Source organism: Cuculus canorus, chromosome 14 (assembly GCF_017976375.1).
Source record: "Cuculus canorus isolate bCucCan1 chromosome 14, bCucCan1.pri, whole genome shotgun sequence".
Classification (NCBI taxonomy): Eukaryota; Metazoa; Chordata; class Aves; order Cuculiformes; family Cuculidae; genus Cuculus; species Cuculus canorus.
This window is the reverse complement of record NC_071414.1, coordinates 7,391,670-7,408,841: the sequence shown is the minus strand read 5'-3', so window position 1 is coordinate 7,408,841 and position 17,172 is coordinate 7,391,670.

Below are 17,172 nucleotides of genomic sequence, written 5' to 3'. Positions count from 1 at the left end.
GTAATTTTGCTTTAACTCCGGTAAATGATCATGAATATCAACCTGTCATAATTAAATACGTGGGAAGTCCCAAGCTTAGATATTGAGTTTTGTATAAATGTGTGTTAAGGTCTAGATTCAGTTCAAATAAATATACACTTATTTCTGTATGTTAATGATAAAATGTAGCAATCTGTATTGATTTAGCAACGATTTTTCCCTTTTTCCTTTCAGTGATCTGATCGAGGGAGAGGTGTCCCTGCCCATAGCAGGGTGTTGGAACTGGCTGATCTTTAAGGTCCCTTTCAACCCAAGCCATTCTGCGATTACTAGCCAGACACCGTTTCCTCTTTTGGTTCCATTCATCAACGAGGGCACTATAGATACTGCAGGAAACAGTGGAACTAGAACTGTAGTTTTGCAATCGCTGTTAAGCTATCTCGCTGTTGAAAAAATTGGTCATACTGTTCCCTTTGCCTCTGTGGCTCTGTTTCTCACTCCATGGCTCTGCACGTATTTGTGTCGCTCAGCAGGAGGCCAGGAACTGTGCGGGGTCAAAGTCATTGTGATTGCATGAGACGTGATGTCTGTGTCCAGAGGAAAGAATGGCTTCCTTTTAAGCAGCAGTGCCAATTTCTGCCAGCGTAGAGATTGTGAAAGCATGGCATTACGGAGTCAGTCCTGCTTGAATCCTCACTCTAGGGTTATTTGATGTTTATATTCATTTATTCATTGCTCTCTGTCAGCTAAGGGGATAAAAAAAAGTCAAGTTACTGGTTTTAAAGTCTTATTTTCTGTTTAGAGTGCAAAGATGCACTTCGTTTTTATCTTTGAGGCCTTCTAAATCCAAAGGACAGATTTTCATTTTCAAAGTTTCTGATATCATCTGGTCTCTTCTGATGTATTTCTACATAAAGATGAGGAAAAGACCATACAGATTTGTCCCTAAACAGCATGGAAGTAAAACCAAGTTGAAGTTGACCTTTTTTTAACCTTTCAGTTCTTTTCTAAGTGTCCGCTGCTCTTCTCGAGAAATACAATATTGAAATTAAAAAGAACTAATACCACCTATTTAGTGCATTCCAAGAGAAATGTAACTTTTGCCTTTTCTCAGCCTTCTAAAGGTAATTTTATTAGCATGGCTTTGTGGCAGTCATGTCTGTTAATGCCTGTGCACAGAGAAGAGTTTCGTGTTCTTCACAGTTCGAACTCTGTTTTTAAACTCATAACTTTCTGGTTCATGGCTGAGCTCAAGCACTGCACAAAAGTTGTCTCTGTAAACCTTGTCAAAGTTGTCATTCTCTCCACTTGCTGTTAAAGTTTGTTGTAAGTAACTGAAGTGCAGATCACTTCCAGAACTGGCACGCTTCTCTGCTCTGAACTGATAAACTGGAAAGCCATCAGGGAAAGGTAGAGACTTCTTATTAGACCAGTGGTCTTGAAGCCATGAAGCAATATCTACTACCAATTTCCCAGAAAGCTGGGCTCCAGCGAGTTCAATAGAAACCTGACATTTTGCAGCAGTCAGTCATTTGAGAAAATTTCTTGGCTGTTTTGGGAAGCACTAAGGCATAAGAAGTGTTTGCTTTCTGGTAGAAGCTCTGTGGCAGCAGGGCCAGGGCTCTAATCTCCAAGGTCTTTTGTGCACAGCTGGATCTCCCTGCTGGACAGGCTGGTGCCAGTTTTTTGAAAGGTTTAAGCCCCCTCCTTGCTAAATATTTTGCAAGCAATTTTTTTTTAAAAAAGGAAATGTATGAACTGAGCTTGCTGGACTCTGGAGTACAAGAGTCCTCAAAATTCCAGAATATAGTATTTTCATTGTTACACACTGAAAGGAAGGCAAAAAAAACCCACCAACTAAGGGCTCTACATACCCACTCTGTTTTAGTGCTCTGGGTTTCATAGTTTATAGAGTGGAAGTGAAACAGGAACATCACACAATGCATGAAATCCTTTTGGTTATTAAGAGCCACATTTTTGCAGACTGATGTAAAAATCTCTAGGAAAAAATAATTTCAGTTCAAAACAATGCTTGAGGTTCTCTGATTTCCTGCTGTTTGTTATACAGTGGATTTGAAATAAAACCAGGTTGTCAGAAGTTGGTGACATTTCTCATCACACAAAACGAAATGTAAGTAACAGAATGGCAGGTTGGTATTTTTCCCATCTTCTGTCTGCTGTCTGGAAGAGGATCTGGCCAAGTGATCGATGCACCTGTCAGCTGAAAGAAGGCAGAAGAATTCGCACCAAATGCTGCATCCCTGAGCAAAGGAGATATGACATTCTGATATTTGCATCCCTCTGCTAGGCTACTCTTGTTCTGTAGTCCACTCAAAACCAATATTCTGATTCATCAACTTCCAACTAGCATAGGATGCAATGGTATCGGCAGCTTTCCCCTCCCATACCCATCATGGGCCTTTGAGAAGCTGCATTTAAAAGGATGCTGGGAAAAAAATGGGGTCTACAGTTCATTAAGGGGTTGGGGATTTTAATGTGCATGTATTATAATGAGATGGATACCACGCAGAGAGCATCTGAAATGCTGTGAATTACAGTGAGCAGACTACTTCATAAAATCCAGTCATTTTATCATCCAGGCTTTCTTCGCCTCAGTATTTGTGTAAAGTGTAAGTGCAGTTCTTAATACAGATTCACGGAACAATGTCATTAAAAAATAATTCCTATGAATTAAGTTGTTTTTCTCCCTCAAAAATAAAAATTATCCAAGTTTTAAGGATTCCATTCCCACATACTCGGTAATTAAATCAAAATGGATCTTAAGTATCACATCTTTATTTAGTCTGTTGGTTTAATGAGTTAGCCATATAAGCAGTCACTTAAGTATAAAAATACTTGAGCATCTTGGGATTACAGTGTAGCGGAAGCTTAGATGATCTGTTTAATAAAGTAGAAATACATAGCCTCCTATAACATACGCTGGTTTTGAAAAGATTTTGGAGTTCAGAGATAAATTGAACGGTAAGCTCAGCACTGTCTTGAGGGACCTTGAGTTGTAGCTTTGAGCTCAGGGACCTTGTGGCTTTGCAGTGTTGTTTGCTTATTTTACTACTTATATTTCCTTGAATTTGTATTTAATCAAAACCTTGGAGAAATGAGACTTCTGTCTGAAATGGCTTTTTTATAACCTGGAAAGGGCTCTTGAGGAGGATTGGCTGTTTTGTGACACAGGCTTCCAAAATCAGGACTGCTGTGTAAACTTACAGGGCATTTGCCAGCATGAAAAATTGTACTTAATTGTTATGGAAAAATGAAAAAGTGTGTAGACAGCAGGGATTAGGAATTGCATTAAGAAAACTATTATAGAAAATATTTCTGTCTGTGCCTAATGTTCCACTCATTTCAGTGGGGTTCCTTACCGTGCTTAGATTTAAACACAGGCACAAAGCTTTAAAGCATCAGCGCTTGGCAGTATCTTGATGAGGGGTGAATATGGATCCAGATAGTCCGCTTACGTGTATTTTTAAATTTTCATACTACTCTGTTGCGGTTACTGCAATTCATATGAGTATGAAAGAATCAACAATTAGGCTCCAAATCTTTTCCTTGCAGTCTAGGAACTGGTAGTGACAGCAGTTGAGTGTGGTCACAGAGGGGATAGAGATGATCAAATCCTCAAAGCCACGGCTCCTACCCGAGCCCCGTACTAGTAACAACACGTGCAGACAGGGCTTGCACTGCATTTTATGGGGTTGTTGTACCGGTAAAAGGAAAAGGTGGGACTAAACAGCTTGTAAAGTTTAAAAACATCTGGGAAAGCTGATGGTTTACACAGTTAGTAGTAAAGCAGAGGAATTGGAGAAATATAGGGATCGAGCTTCTCTTGAACAAACGCAGAAGCTTATACCATTAGAGTTATGAACTGTTAAGTTCTTTGGGCTGGCCTACTGCCGCAAGTCAGAAAGACACATTTGGTCCCCAGGAAAAACTGCTTTTGAAGCTGCGGGACTGATGGACTTTTATCTATTGATTGTATCTACAAACCTTTTTCAATCTCCTGCTTTCCTCTTCCTTCCTCCACTGGCACACAGATCTTTTTAGTCATGAATAGAATTTTTAATTGGAGTTTCTGATTCTCATTTTATATATATCTAGACACACTTTATCTGCCTGCTCTTTTTGATGCTCACCTTGTGTGTGTTGCTGTTGTCTATGTGAGAAGTTTCCAAAACAGTGTTGAACTTCATAATTTCAAATATTAGGTTTTGTTCTTACCTGTTGATTCAACTGCTGTATTTTTATTTTTAACTCAACAAGAAAAGAGTCTTAATTTTCACAAGTACTGATCATTAACTAATAGCGAGTGGCTTGGCAAATCTGAGTCATTACAATACAGGATAATTAGAACAGTAGTTTTGGAAAGACCTGAATGATTTATGGGCAAAAAAGGTATGGAAAAAAAAACCCAAACAACCCTTAACAGAAGTCAAGGGTAAAGAATCAATAAAAAATAAGCTTTATTTGTATACCGGTCCTAACCACTTAGTTCTGTTGACTCAGGAGATTTAAAGAGGTAGCACAAATATCCCCTGTACATTCAATTACTTCAACAATAACCGTCAAGAACTCATCTCTGAGACAAAAACCAGCCCTGAGGCAAACACTGCAAAGAGAATGCAATGCACTGTTTCTGCTGTAAAGAAAATTATTTCCTTCTCCATAACAGCTGGAAGCAGCAAATGGGAAGAACCTACGGCCTGAGAGAGATGATGAATTGTGGGCTCAACATCTCTGCAGATGGCACCAAACTGTGAGGAGCAGTTGGTATGTTCAAGGGCAATGTTGCCATTCAGATTGATTTGAAAAGGCTGCTGAAATGGACGGCTAGGACCTTAAGAAATTCATCAAGGACAAATGCCAAGTGCTCTGCCTGGGAAGGAAGAACCCTCTGCTGTTGATCCAGGCTGGGAAAAGACGTGCAAGAAAGGCCCCGGTGTCCTGGGAAGCAGGGAGCTGTTGACCAAGAGACAATGGATATATATGAAACATGAGTGCTTTAGACTGGACATAGGGAAAGCCCTTCACTCCATGAGGACAGTCAGACACTGGAACAGGTTGCCCAGAGATGCATGCCATTTCTGTCTTTGGAGATTTTCAAGACCAGATGTAAAAAAGCCACCTGTCCTTACGTCAGAAATGACCCTACTTAGAGCAGGAGGTCATATTAGAGACCTCCTGTGGTCCCTTCTGACCTGAATTATCCTACGATCTTATGCCAGAAAAAGGTTAAGAGAATTAAGACAATATGGAAATGAGTTAACATTTTATATTTACAAGCAGCAAATAACTGGGGGAAACCCAGTAAGAAAAGCTGAACGATGCTAGCACTGCAAGTAGACTAAATGAATTTATTTGGCCTGTTATTCAGAAGAATAGAAGCAGAATGACTAGAAGAAGATTGAGAACACTGCAGGCTTGTAAATCTGATCGCAGTGGCAGAAAATACGTGGAGAGCAATTATGCACACAGAACATTTAAATATATGTAATTGCCTAAGGAGTAGTCAGCATGGATCCTGGAAAAGAAGATTAGGCAAGATAAATGTGCTTGGTAACTCTGAGCAGACAGGTCAGAGAGAGTGGATATCATTTACCTGGATTACAGAGAGGGAGGGAGGGGAAAATTTCTTAATCCTACATAAAGCAAAAGATGACTTGTTTCCAAAGTCCATAAACACAGCTTCAGAAAACATAGCTAGTGGACTGGATTACAACAAGTAGAGACAACAGGCATAAATATCATGTAACACTTTCATTACAGAAATTCTCCATCCGATTTTCAGAGACTGCTTAGTGGACCCCTGGGGGTTTGTGTTTCTTTCTATTATTGTATGTAAGTAACCCCTACTGACTTTAGTACTGTCCTAATATAACCTGAGTCATTGCAGCAGTTTCTACAGCAGAGGCTTGATTCTGTATTCACTAATGAATATCTGCTTTTACAGGACTTAGGAAGGGATCCAAACTGGCATCAAGGACCCTGGCAGTACTTAAGTTCCCCCTTCCTGGGATATGATGGAATGTGTGTTCAGACCATGTGTTGCATTAACTCAGAGATAAAAAACACTGGAATCAGGAAAACTGTCTGGGCCTCCCTCTTAATTTTCATTTCCATCTCCAGTAGCCATGATGAATTTGCTTTTATTCTACATAAAAAATTTCAGAACTTAGCTCAGAGCAGAGACATTTTCACCTCAGAGTACTACGGCTGCGGTACAAAACTCTTCCTGGATTGGACCCCAACAGGTTTTTTGTATCTTCAGTTGCTGTTGGTGTCTGTCCAAAGCACGTCCTGAGAAGAGCTCTCTTCTGTATGGCCTCAGTGCTGGCAGTGCACCACTTGTGCAGCAAGGCATCCAGCACTCCTCTGGGATAGTGTCCTACTGCTGGAACAGCTGGAGCTTTAAACCTGAAATAACTTCAAAAGCTCATTTTAATTCCGCACTGAAGGCTTCTCCCGGTTTACGTAGAGAAATTAAACTGGTCAGCCTAACTTTCATGGCTGACAGTCTCACTGTCTAGCTCTCAAGCAGCAAGTGAACAGTTTCTGGGGGCTTCTAACATTGTGAGAAAATATTTACACATCACCTGCTTCTTGCTGGCCAGACTTAAATGTTTTAAAAACACTGCTACTTAAGTTGTGCTTCTACTCAAGAGGTTTAGAGTGTATATGAGGGGAAAAAAACACTTAACCAAAAAGCTTGTCAAGCATTGGAATAGGCTGCCCAGGGCAGTAGTGGAGTCTCCATCCCTGGAGGTGTTCAGAAGTGCAGCTGTAGTGCCTAGGGACATGGTTTAGTGGTGGAGTTGGCAGTGTTTGATTAAAGGTAGGACTCCATGATCTTAGAAGTCTTGTCCAACCTATATAGTTCCATAATCATATGCTTTACAATTATTTTCCTGCATGAAGCTGCTTTTTCATACAAAACTGTGCTCAAGTCTGAGGCCTGAGTCTTCTTTGCACCTTAAAGTGCACAGCAGCAATTACCTAAAAAGAGATGAACCCTGCAATATTTTTTTTCTGAGTTTTTATCTTCTGAGAATGAAACCCCATCATAAACATCACAACTACAAGCACAGAAGAAATATGAAAGCAGAAGGTTCAACCTGAGACACTCACCTCACACTGGTAGGTCGTGCCCACTGCCACCACCTCCACCTGCCACAGTGTGCTGAGAGCACGGGAACGGGAACGGGTGGGACATGGTTCTGGAATGCAAAATGATGCTATGATGGCAGGGGATGGTTCTGGAATCCGGCATGGCACCGCACAGCTGAGGGTCAAGGGCTTTGTGTGGTATTTCTGTAGCAGAGCCTTGAGGGAGTGGCTGCAGTTTTGTTTGTATCATTATTTTTTGCTTATGTACATTTGGGGTTCTTTTAGAAGAATGTTTAGAACTCTTGTAATCGTGTCCTTTCCCATGCAGCAAGTTAGGTTATCGAAGAAATATCAGGAGGAATTGCTGGGCTTGTTTAGGCACCATATACTTCTTTTTTTTTTTTTTTTTTTTAATGTATAATTGATAAGTTGCTTATTTAAAACGTTTCTTGAGGAATCATTTTTTTCCATCTCGTCTTTTAACAGTTCTGGTTTCTCCACACTGTAAAAGGCATTGGCTGTTGGGGTGTGAGACTCTGTGACCATGCCGGTTACTCTCAGTAGCTGCTGATCCTGTGGGACCTGTGGAAAGACTTAACTATGCCTCTACACACTCGAAATGCTATCGAGCTACAGAAGACACAGCTCCTGCAGGTATTCTGCCTAATGCAGGTGCTCTTCTGAGCTGGTGGCGTTTATGGCTGTCGATGTAGCTTTATCAGGGTTTTTATGTCTGGACCATTTATTTCTGTGGGTGCTGGGTGACTCTAATACCGCTCACCGCTATTTTCCTTAAGCATAACATCATACTCTACTCGCTCCCTGTATTTCCCACTATTTACATCAGGGAAATAAAGCAAATACGATTCCTCTGAAGATTTCGAGTTTCAGGGTTGTCATCACTGGTATCTATATGAAAATTCTCGACCTCAGCTTCTAAAAAACTGTGGATCATGTTTGTAGGAGGCAGTTATACCCCTTTTGTAGACCAAGAGTACGTCTTAGGAAATCAGTTACATTTCGGTTTTGTGCTGGGAAGAGGTTATAGAACGGAGAGTAAAGAACATCCTCTCTTCTCTCAAGTGGGGAAAAAAAAACTTGTTTTCTTTGGCGTCGTTGGCTCATCAAGGTGCAGTCAGAGATCATCTCCGACCCTCCCAGGGCAATAGCTGCCCTCTGACCATGCTCTTCTTCTCCACAAAAGGACCAAGCGCTGCAGGAGCGACGCTGATAGCTTCAAGGCGCGCAACAGATGGGGCAGTTTAACGCATGATAATGAGCGATGAGCACAACCTGTGGAACCCGGGTGAAACCGGTGTTTTCCGGGGCAAATGAGCCACAGCTGCTGCCGAAGAAGCCTCCTCGGAGCCTATTTCCAGAGGAGCCACCACACATTTTGTTGGAGAAGTTCTTGACACCACCTTCCTCCAGAAGAAACACCAGTTTCTCAAGTGACCGGTTCTTGCTCTTAACCCTTCTGTTATGACAAAGGTGAGTTGATTTTGTGTCCGTGTGCGTTGTGGTGAGGGGTTCTTGTGGGGTTTTTTTGAGGGGGGTAAGTCGCCATTTTGTTTATTGTTAAACTCTGTGGGCGTTTCCCCGAGAGAAGAAATGGGACAGAGTTAAACTGAAGGAGAAATTATCTCGAGGAAGGGTCTGGTGAGACCTTGGAGCTGCAGTTTCCAGCACTGAGAGCGGCCCCAGGAAAGCGGGGGACGGGCTCTTGATCAGAGACTGCAGAGGGGACGGGTTGAAGGAGAAAGAGAGGAGATTTAGATGAAATACTAAGAAGAAATGTTTTTTTTTCTGTGAGAGCGGTGAGGGCGCGCGGGTGTCTGCCCCGTCCTGGGCGGTGTGAGGCCTCCGCCCGTGCTGGGTCTGCCCTTGGCAGCGGTGCTGGTCCTCCCTCTGGGCGAGGAACGCCTTGTCACGGGGAAAACAGTGGAAACGACCGACTTTTCGAAGCAAAAACAATAATAATTCTATTTTACAATTCAGCACTTAATGGGATACCCGTTTTTAAAGAAAGCATAGCATCTTCCCAAAGCACTAGGGGTAGATAGTAGTTTTAGACAACGAACTTTAAGTCCCAAACTAATTTTTTTAAGGTTATCCAATCATCTCTGGAGTATTTCTTCAGGTTCTCTCTTGATCTAAGACAACTACGCGTCAATTGCGCATATCAATAAACTCTTGCAACTCTGAAGAGAGTGTTTATTCTTTGAGTTTATTTATCCATGTGTGGAGATGGTCTGCATATTATTTCTTGATACAAGACAGATTTATATGATAAGATAATTCTGTATATAAACCAGCTGCAGCAAACTTTATGAAATAAGTTCTTTATCAGTTAATTCTCACAACCGCACAACGTGTGTCTGAGGCTCAGCCCGGCACTGGGGCTTTCAAGTGTTAATGCAGCAGCAGTGGTAAACCGTGAGCACAGCGCATAGAATTTCGGAGTTTATTTTTCTGATAATTATGATTATTCCCTCCTGGAGCTGTTTCTCTGCAAAGCTGCCACGGGAGGTCAGTGTTGTCCCACCTAACTGCTGCCCTGGTTTATCACCCTTTTCGAACACCAGTGTTAGAATTCATTGAATCTGTGTTTTCGTTTATTGAAGCTTGAGGGAATTTCATGTTTGCAGGTTCAAGCAGATAGGTAGTTAAAAATTTATAATGTTTATTATTTCTTTATGTATTTATGTCGATAGAAGCGGCAAAGTTGGTGATTTATCTTCATTTGTCAGTTTGACGGACACATGGTAATGGTGTGAGTAGGACACTTGTTTCCCCTCTGATGTAACGCTTGTAGAAGAGGTGCTGTTTAGTTCGTGGTGTGTCTGCACCTCTTGTTGGATGCTACCTGCGAAGCCTGTCATTAACATTTCCAATGTGTCTTTGTACAGGGAGGTTAGAATGTCTGGAGGCAATAAAATAATTTTGTGTTCGTGTGTGCGCTCATGTGTGTGTGCAGGAATGTGTCTGCTTGTTCCTTCTGTGCCGGAGAGCTGAGAAACAACAGCACCAACCCAAAGCGTCTTGGTTTATGTGACTTCACACGAGTTGCTGCATGGTACTTCTCTCAGCTGGTTATAAGAAAATGATGATCACAGTTCGTTTGGGATTTTTCTTGTAAAACTCGCTGAAGTTCTCGGATGGAAAACGTTAGACAGGATTTAGTTTTGTTTACTCAATTAAAATATAAATCTTATTATAATGATGTTGGGAATCTCTGTTTTAAATGACATGTTTATCTTCATTTGGAAGTGTCAGTTGTTCATACATGATGCCAGAAGTGCATCAATAAAGAGGTCGGGAACAAAATACCAGAGCCTTCTCATTCTGCCTCTCGACACACTGGAAATCCTAGTGTTTAGATTTTACTTACTACAGCAGATTGCATAAGCATTGATAAGAAATGCACCTAATCCTGAAATGTGCTTTTGCCCCCCTGTCTTTGACCCTGACACACATGTTGGCATTGGAAATAAAATTCTGGCAGTTTTGCTTGGTTCAGTAAAAGGCAAGTTTGCAGAGACGGACAGGAAATCCATTCCTACTTTGTAGATTTATCACAGAAATGCCTAAAGCAAACAGCAAAGTAAGTTTGCTTTACTGGAGAGAAACTCACACCTTTGCTCTTTCAAAGACCCTGCTTACACGTTAAAGCTATGGCTCAGTTTGTCTTTCGTCTTAAACTACCAATCTATAGGTGCTGCCTGAAGGCACTAGAGAAGAAAAAAATCGGGAGATATCCTGCTGCTATCATGGTCGAACAGAAGCTCTTGATGTCCAGAATGTAGAATGATTGTGTTTCACTAGTCTGAAAGCCTGGGGAGCTGCAGCTGAAATGATGGTGTATGTGTGCTGTCACCAGCAAAATTTGATTTTTCTGCCTAGGAAACGTCCAATTGAAGTTATACAGACTAATACAAATCGTCCTGGTGCAAAATGCATTCCCAATAAGCCTATTGATGGGCTATATCGTAAAAGATTTCAAAAAGGGCAGTTGAAATGCTTCTTTACCTTATCTTCTCAAAGGCTCTGCCTGTACTTGGAGTAGAGTTGTGTTTGAAAGTGGTGTTGAAGCACAGTTTGAGTCTGGCTTGTGCTGTTCTATTACGACAATGATTTGGCAGCCTGGCAAGAACTTGGATCGGATGCTAGAAGCCGTGTTTTCCTTTTGGAGGAGGAGGGGAAGGGTTTTACTGTTGTTACATTTAAACAAAGGGCTGTCTGGCAAAGGTACTTTGAATTTTGTTTGCTTTTTTCCCATTAATATGGGTGATGTCATTCAGCATAGCTCATGGATGACCTGGAATACATCTTGAATTGTCTTTAAAACTGTTTTCAGCATGGCTTTCCATCTCAGGATAGACTTGTTTTTTGTTTGTAAAGTGCAGGGTTAAATGCAATTATTATAGATTATGGAACGAGGTTGGGAATAAAAGTGTAATAAGCACATGACAGTTGCTGCTGTCATACGGTGGTTGTGAAAGTCAGCGTAAGGAAGATGATGGGATTATAGAGGTCTAGATTTGTTACACGGGACTGAAAATGAATGCAAGAAGCATGTAGTGCAATGGAGAAGAAAATTCAAGTATTTCGATGCCTAATTCCATGCTTTGTTTGCTGGAGATGGTGGATGTGTGTTTAGGCAGTCTTAAAAGAATGGTCAGTGTAAGTTATTTCTTAGCAAAGCAGGTAACTTGTCTGTTTTCTGCTGGGCACTGTTGTTGACACAGTTTCTGTTGTGAAACAGTATTTTAAATACAGAAACGTATTAAAAAAATGGAAAATTCTTCGTTTTTCTTCTCTGTTTCTCTCTCTTTGGGAAAATGCAGTTAATGTGTTTTTCAGACCATTCCTTCCTTCTAGAAGATGTTACTACAATTAATAAAGTAGGCACCATGGTGTGGTGGGAACTACCAAAAAGAATAAAACTAACAATTCTTACCCATAGAAGCTGCTCAAGCTGCTTCTTTCTTGCTATTGCCTCTTTATGGCCAGTTATACATCGTCCATTGCTTGTGTGTGTGTATATGTTACATTCTTGTTTCTGTTCTGCAGTTTTTCTTTGTGTTGAATGATCACTTACAAATAGAATGGAAATGAAGAGTATTGTAATGCCAAGTCGAAACAGTTGCTCATGAAAAGGTGCGTTATCTTCAAAATCCTCTTGATGGCACTGAAGCCTTAGATATGTATGTACTCAGAAGCCCTTTCTTTTGGGTACCAAATCCTATTATCTAGGTTAGCTCATCTGTATTCAAAAGATCAATGTTGCATTATTACAAAGATCCTTTCAAGTGTAAAAGGGATGGCACTTCATTACAGAAAGTAAAAGAAACTAATCAAACTTTCTTGGTGAAATCATTGACTTTTTTAAGTAAAGGGCAAATTTAAGAATTTGAAAGTCCGAAACGCAGGGAAGTCTTACAGTCGAGGCTCTGTGCTGCTCTGACTTAAATCTCCTATAACAAAGTTGTTGGATTTCCATGTAATCCGACGAAGAAAGTGGTGTGATGCAGCTGTCTTGATGGCCTCTGGTAAAGCGGCATTGTCACTTGCTTTCCTGAGATTAGAGTTTAGAGGGCTGTCCAGTGTGCAAAGAGGGTCTTTCTATAAGAGAGCAGAGGAGATCATCTCTTCATTTAGGACAATTAGGCTGTTCCTTCTCCATGTGCACATTTTCAATAAACCTGAAACCATAGTGGACTTTGAGTCCTTGTTGAGGTTGTGCAAGTTGTCAGAACGAATAATCGGTTATTTTATCTTTGTTTTGTTATGTTATTTGTGAAAGGACACCAAAAGAGTTTTATAGTTCCCCAGTTCATTATGGATAGCCACCTCTCCTGTCTCATGCCTGTTACTTGTAGCTTTCCAAATGCTTTGTTACAGAATTGGTTATTACCACTTTCTATTGCCTGCAGATAGATACAGACCATTGAACTTCCAGTCCGCGATTGACCGGTAGTGATTAGCAACTCAGTTGTGAACACTTCACTGTGAATATTTGTAATTTGTGGTACATTTACGTGTATTATTACTTTTTAACTTAGTCTTTTTGCTTATTTCCTTTGCCTGATTAGGAGACTTGTGTAGCTCACAAGCAGGGGCAGACCTTGCTGTTCATAACGCTGCGCAGACTTACCTTTTGGTGACTGAGTGTTGAGTTAATTTTCATGAATAAATCTCTACCACCTGATCATCCACAGAAATGAACATAAATGTGTTACGAGTGCAGCCAAATAAAAATTCTGCTTTAGTTTGCATGCATATTCATGAATGTTTCTTCTCACTGCTTTCACACTGACAGTTTGTGTAACTGAGTTGATGAAGTTCAGTGCAATACCACATCTTGCAGGCATTCAAAGCAGATCAGTTAGGCCAGCTTGTACTAGTTTTTACTTTGAACTCGAAGGAAACTTGTTTGAATGCAGGATGTAATTAGGGACTTATAATGAAGGAATTCGGGAAAGACAGAAAATACGCTTTAAAAATCTGAATCAACTGAATTGCATTGGTGATACACTGTGAAAGAATAAGACCTGCTTTATTGGTTTTCAGCCCCCTTGTTGTGATTAACTGTCGGTAGTGTCATGGTACCTACTTTCTTTGTATTTAAGGGATTTTTTTCCTCCCCCTTTGAGTTTCATGTTCTCTAAGACGACTTGCAATGCACAGGCTAGGAGAATACTACATTCACGCAAGCAAACCAGTCCAGCCCTTCTCCCTTTCCTCATGTGTCTGATAAAGTGAGCCTGACCGCTGAGACATCTGTAGGACTATGTATTATATATCACTGTCAAAGCTTTGCGCTTGGTCAGGAGCGCCTTATGTGAGACATCATCTAGTACTAATTAATGAGAAATTGGTCAAATAGGGGTGCCACTTTGTACGATGGACTGCTGTTTCCTTTTACCTATTGTAGCAGTGACAAAGACTTCATGAATAGGAATACTGTAATGTACTAAAAAATAGGTAAATCTCAGCTTGCATGAATGAAATTGCTGCAGAGTATTACACATAACTTCTACCCCATCCTGTTTAAAACTCATAAGTGTGCACCAATTTTTTCAGATTCCATAGTGTAACATTTAACATTTCTGATGCTAGCAGCAGATTGCCTAGGTAAATCTTACGTATTTATGTTCATAAAGAGATTACAGAATAGCACTGGCTTTCTGGTTGTTTAATTACTATTTAATATTGGTTCAAAGCGTACAGTGCATGAATAATTCTAGGATGAGAAAAGAATTTCATGATATTGAATTCATTCAGTTGGTTTCAGACTCCTGCAGATGTCTATTGTCATTATTTGTTCATTCAGCATGGTGACACAAGCAACCAGTTAGGAAAGAAAATAAGGTCCATACAAGACCACCCAAGGTCTTGTATGGATTTGTTAATGTAGGTATGTATGTAGGTATGTTTTCCATTATATATCCATTAAATTTGAGTGTAATGTATTTTTCTTTTTCAGTGGTTTAAAAAATATTTTTTTAATTGGAAAGACTAAATGAAGTACACACCTCTGTGCTTGTCTTCATGCTCTGTGCTCCATTTAAATCAGCTGGACAGTGAACTTAATGTATTAGGAGGCTGGCAGAAATGTCTGAGTGTAGAATCTAGGTAATAAACACATAGCTGTCACAGCATGCCCTAGAGCTGAGCAGGTAACATTTTACTAGCAGTACTCTGGTACTGTAATCATTTTCTTTGGTAGCTCTGTGAGGTTTTTAACTTCCTGACTTTTTTTTTTTTTTGTGAAAGGATCAGAAAATAGAGAGTTCCATAAGAAATGGTACTGCATTTAAGATTTTTCTGTAGCAGAGCCAGTGTTTGGCAGCATTCGAAAGCTAGTTGTTCAGACATGCATGTAAGAACCATTTTTATCAGCGTGCAACTTCTCAGCATGTCTTTCTTGCTTCAGCTGCTGAGGAACCCCTAGACCTGACCTGGATGTAGCTGAATTCTCTTCTTATAATGGTTGTATAACAGAAGTGGGTATTGGGTCAAGGCTACGTGTTTTACAATATTGGCAATTTCGTTTACTGTTCGGCAAGGCTGAGCTGTCCTTGGCATAGTACGCTACAAAGCTCTGTCCTTCCTGTCATTTTTTTAATTGCTGTTTTTTCTTTTCTTTTGTATTTTGTTACCTTCCAGGTTGCACTAGGTAAGAGTAGACGTCTGCCCACCGCTTTGAAGTAAATTAACCTTCTTCAGACCAACGTCTATATATAGGCTGCTACAACTAGAACAAAAAAATAGGGAAATGTGATTGGTTTTCCTAGCTCTTACTGCTTGTACAGCCATGAATGCATCTGGCTTCCAGTGTTTGTTTGGTGACCACCCTTCATTACTGCTTCCCCATGGTATCTCACTAGTCTTTCTCCTTTGCACAGAGAATGCTGAACCAGCTGCCTTGTCCTCTAGCTGAGGAAACAGCAACTCTGAAATAAATGGTTATGGATATAATTGTTGATAGTCCAACTACTCGATTCTCAGTTTGCCGTTTGAAGCTGATAATGGTCTTTAGAGAAAACTGACCCAAACTAGTATTTATCTGAAGGAGAGGAAGAAGTGTCTTTCCTTATGTGTTACGATGGGTTCACCTCAGGGTTTCTTTGTATTTCCTGAAACTTCTGGTATTGGCTGCCATTGGAGATGACCTGTGGAGTTAGATGAGCAGTGGAGGGTTGTGTGGTTTGGGTTTTTTTTTGCCTTTTTGGAAATACCAGCAAGAAATGCACTACTGAGGTTGCATGTGAAAGAGTAGAAACATGTCTTGTCCTGTGGTTTTGCATTATTAACTATCCCATTAGACAAAATTTGTAGGAACACATGCAAATGTTGTTAGTAATTATTAGGTTATTTGTGAGTGATAATAGAAGGACATTGAAAACTAGTTTTTCTCACTTAGCAGTAGAATGTATTAAAAGTTTGTGGCATGATTTCTAAATTACATGTTTTATTCCCTACTTTTTTTGTGGTATTGAAATTTTATCTATTTTGCTCAGGCCATGTAACAATTCTGTTACAAGTGTCCTTGGCATTCCTGCCCTAGAACAGAATGTGCTGAAGGAAATAAATGTAAGTATCCTAGTTTTTTTTTTTCCTCCCTGCAGCTTCTGTTTGCCATTTCTGTTACTGTTATATTGCAGCTTGAGAGGATGCAGGGCTGAAATCCTCTGCCATTTTACTGTGACTTATGAAGGCTAAAGTAGAGTGCACAGAGCTATCAAGCCAGATTGCAAGTTCCTTTATAGGGCTGTTTTCTTTACATTTCAACATTTTATTTGCTCACCAACTGTTTTGACTGATTGATCATCTTCAGGTGTTCATTTCAAGGGGAGTGCTGTGGTTCATCTAAAGAAGGACACAAGTAAATGTGGATTGTATCTGTAGCCTGATGTTTTGTTTTTTTTTTTTTTTTAAGTAATGCCTCAAGTAGTCTTACTGTTCTTCTACAAAAGTACCAAAAATTGAGAGGAAACCCAGTTGTTTCACTACTGATGGATTTTATTGTTAGCCATCTTTTGTAGGCTGTGACCCTACTGAAAGAAGCGTATTAAAATACTTTTTGGTATTTTTAGACCTTTTTCTGACTTAGGCAAATGGCTTATACAAAGCCTAATGAAGGCCCAGTCAGACATAACTAGCAAGTGGATTTATGAAATTTCATTGTAATTACAGCCGTGGGTTTTGTTTATTTGTATTTTAATATAAGGAAATAAATCTGCTACCTATTTTATACTAATTAGACTTAATGTCCATAGCTTAACGTTTGACCTTGAACTGGCAGTCTCCTCTCCTTGTCTCTTGACTTTTTTGGTGCTGTATCCTACGTGAATTACGGCAGCTAATTTATGCTACTGGTACATGGTACTAGGGGGCTCTTGTCATGAGAGTGTTTTGTTTGACAATAGCAGGATGTTTATGTATCTGCAAAGACTTAGGCCTTAATATTATCTGGAAGACAGGGCAACACTTGAATTGTAAAATTCAAAAGGCATTTATTGGAATGCTTGGCGTATCAGAAACGCTCTGTGCCTGATGGGTCTTAAA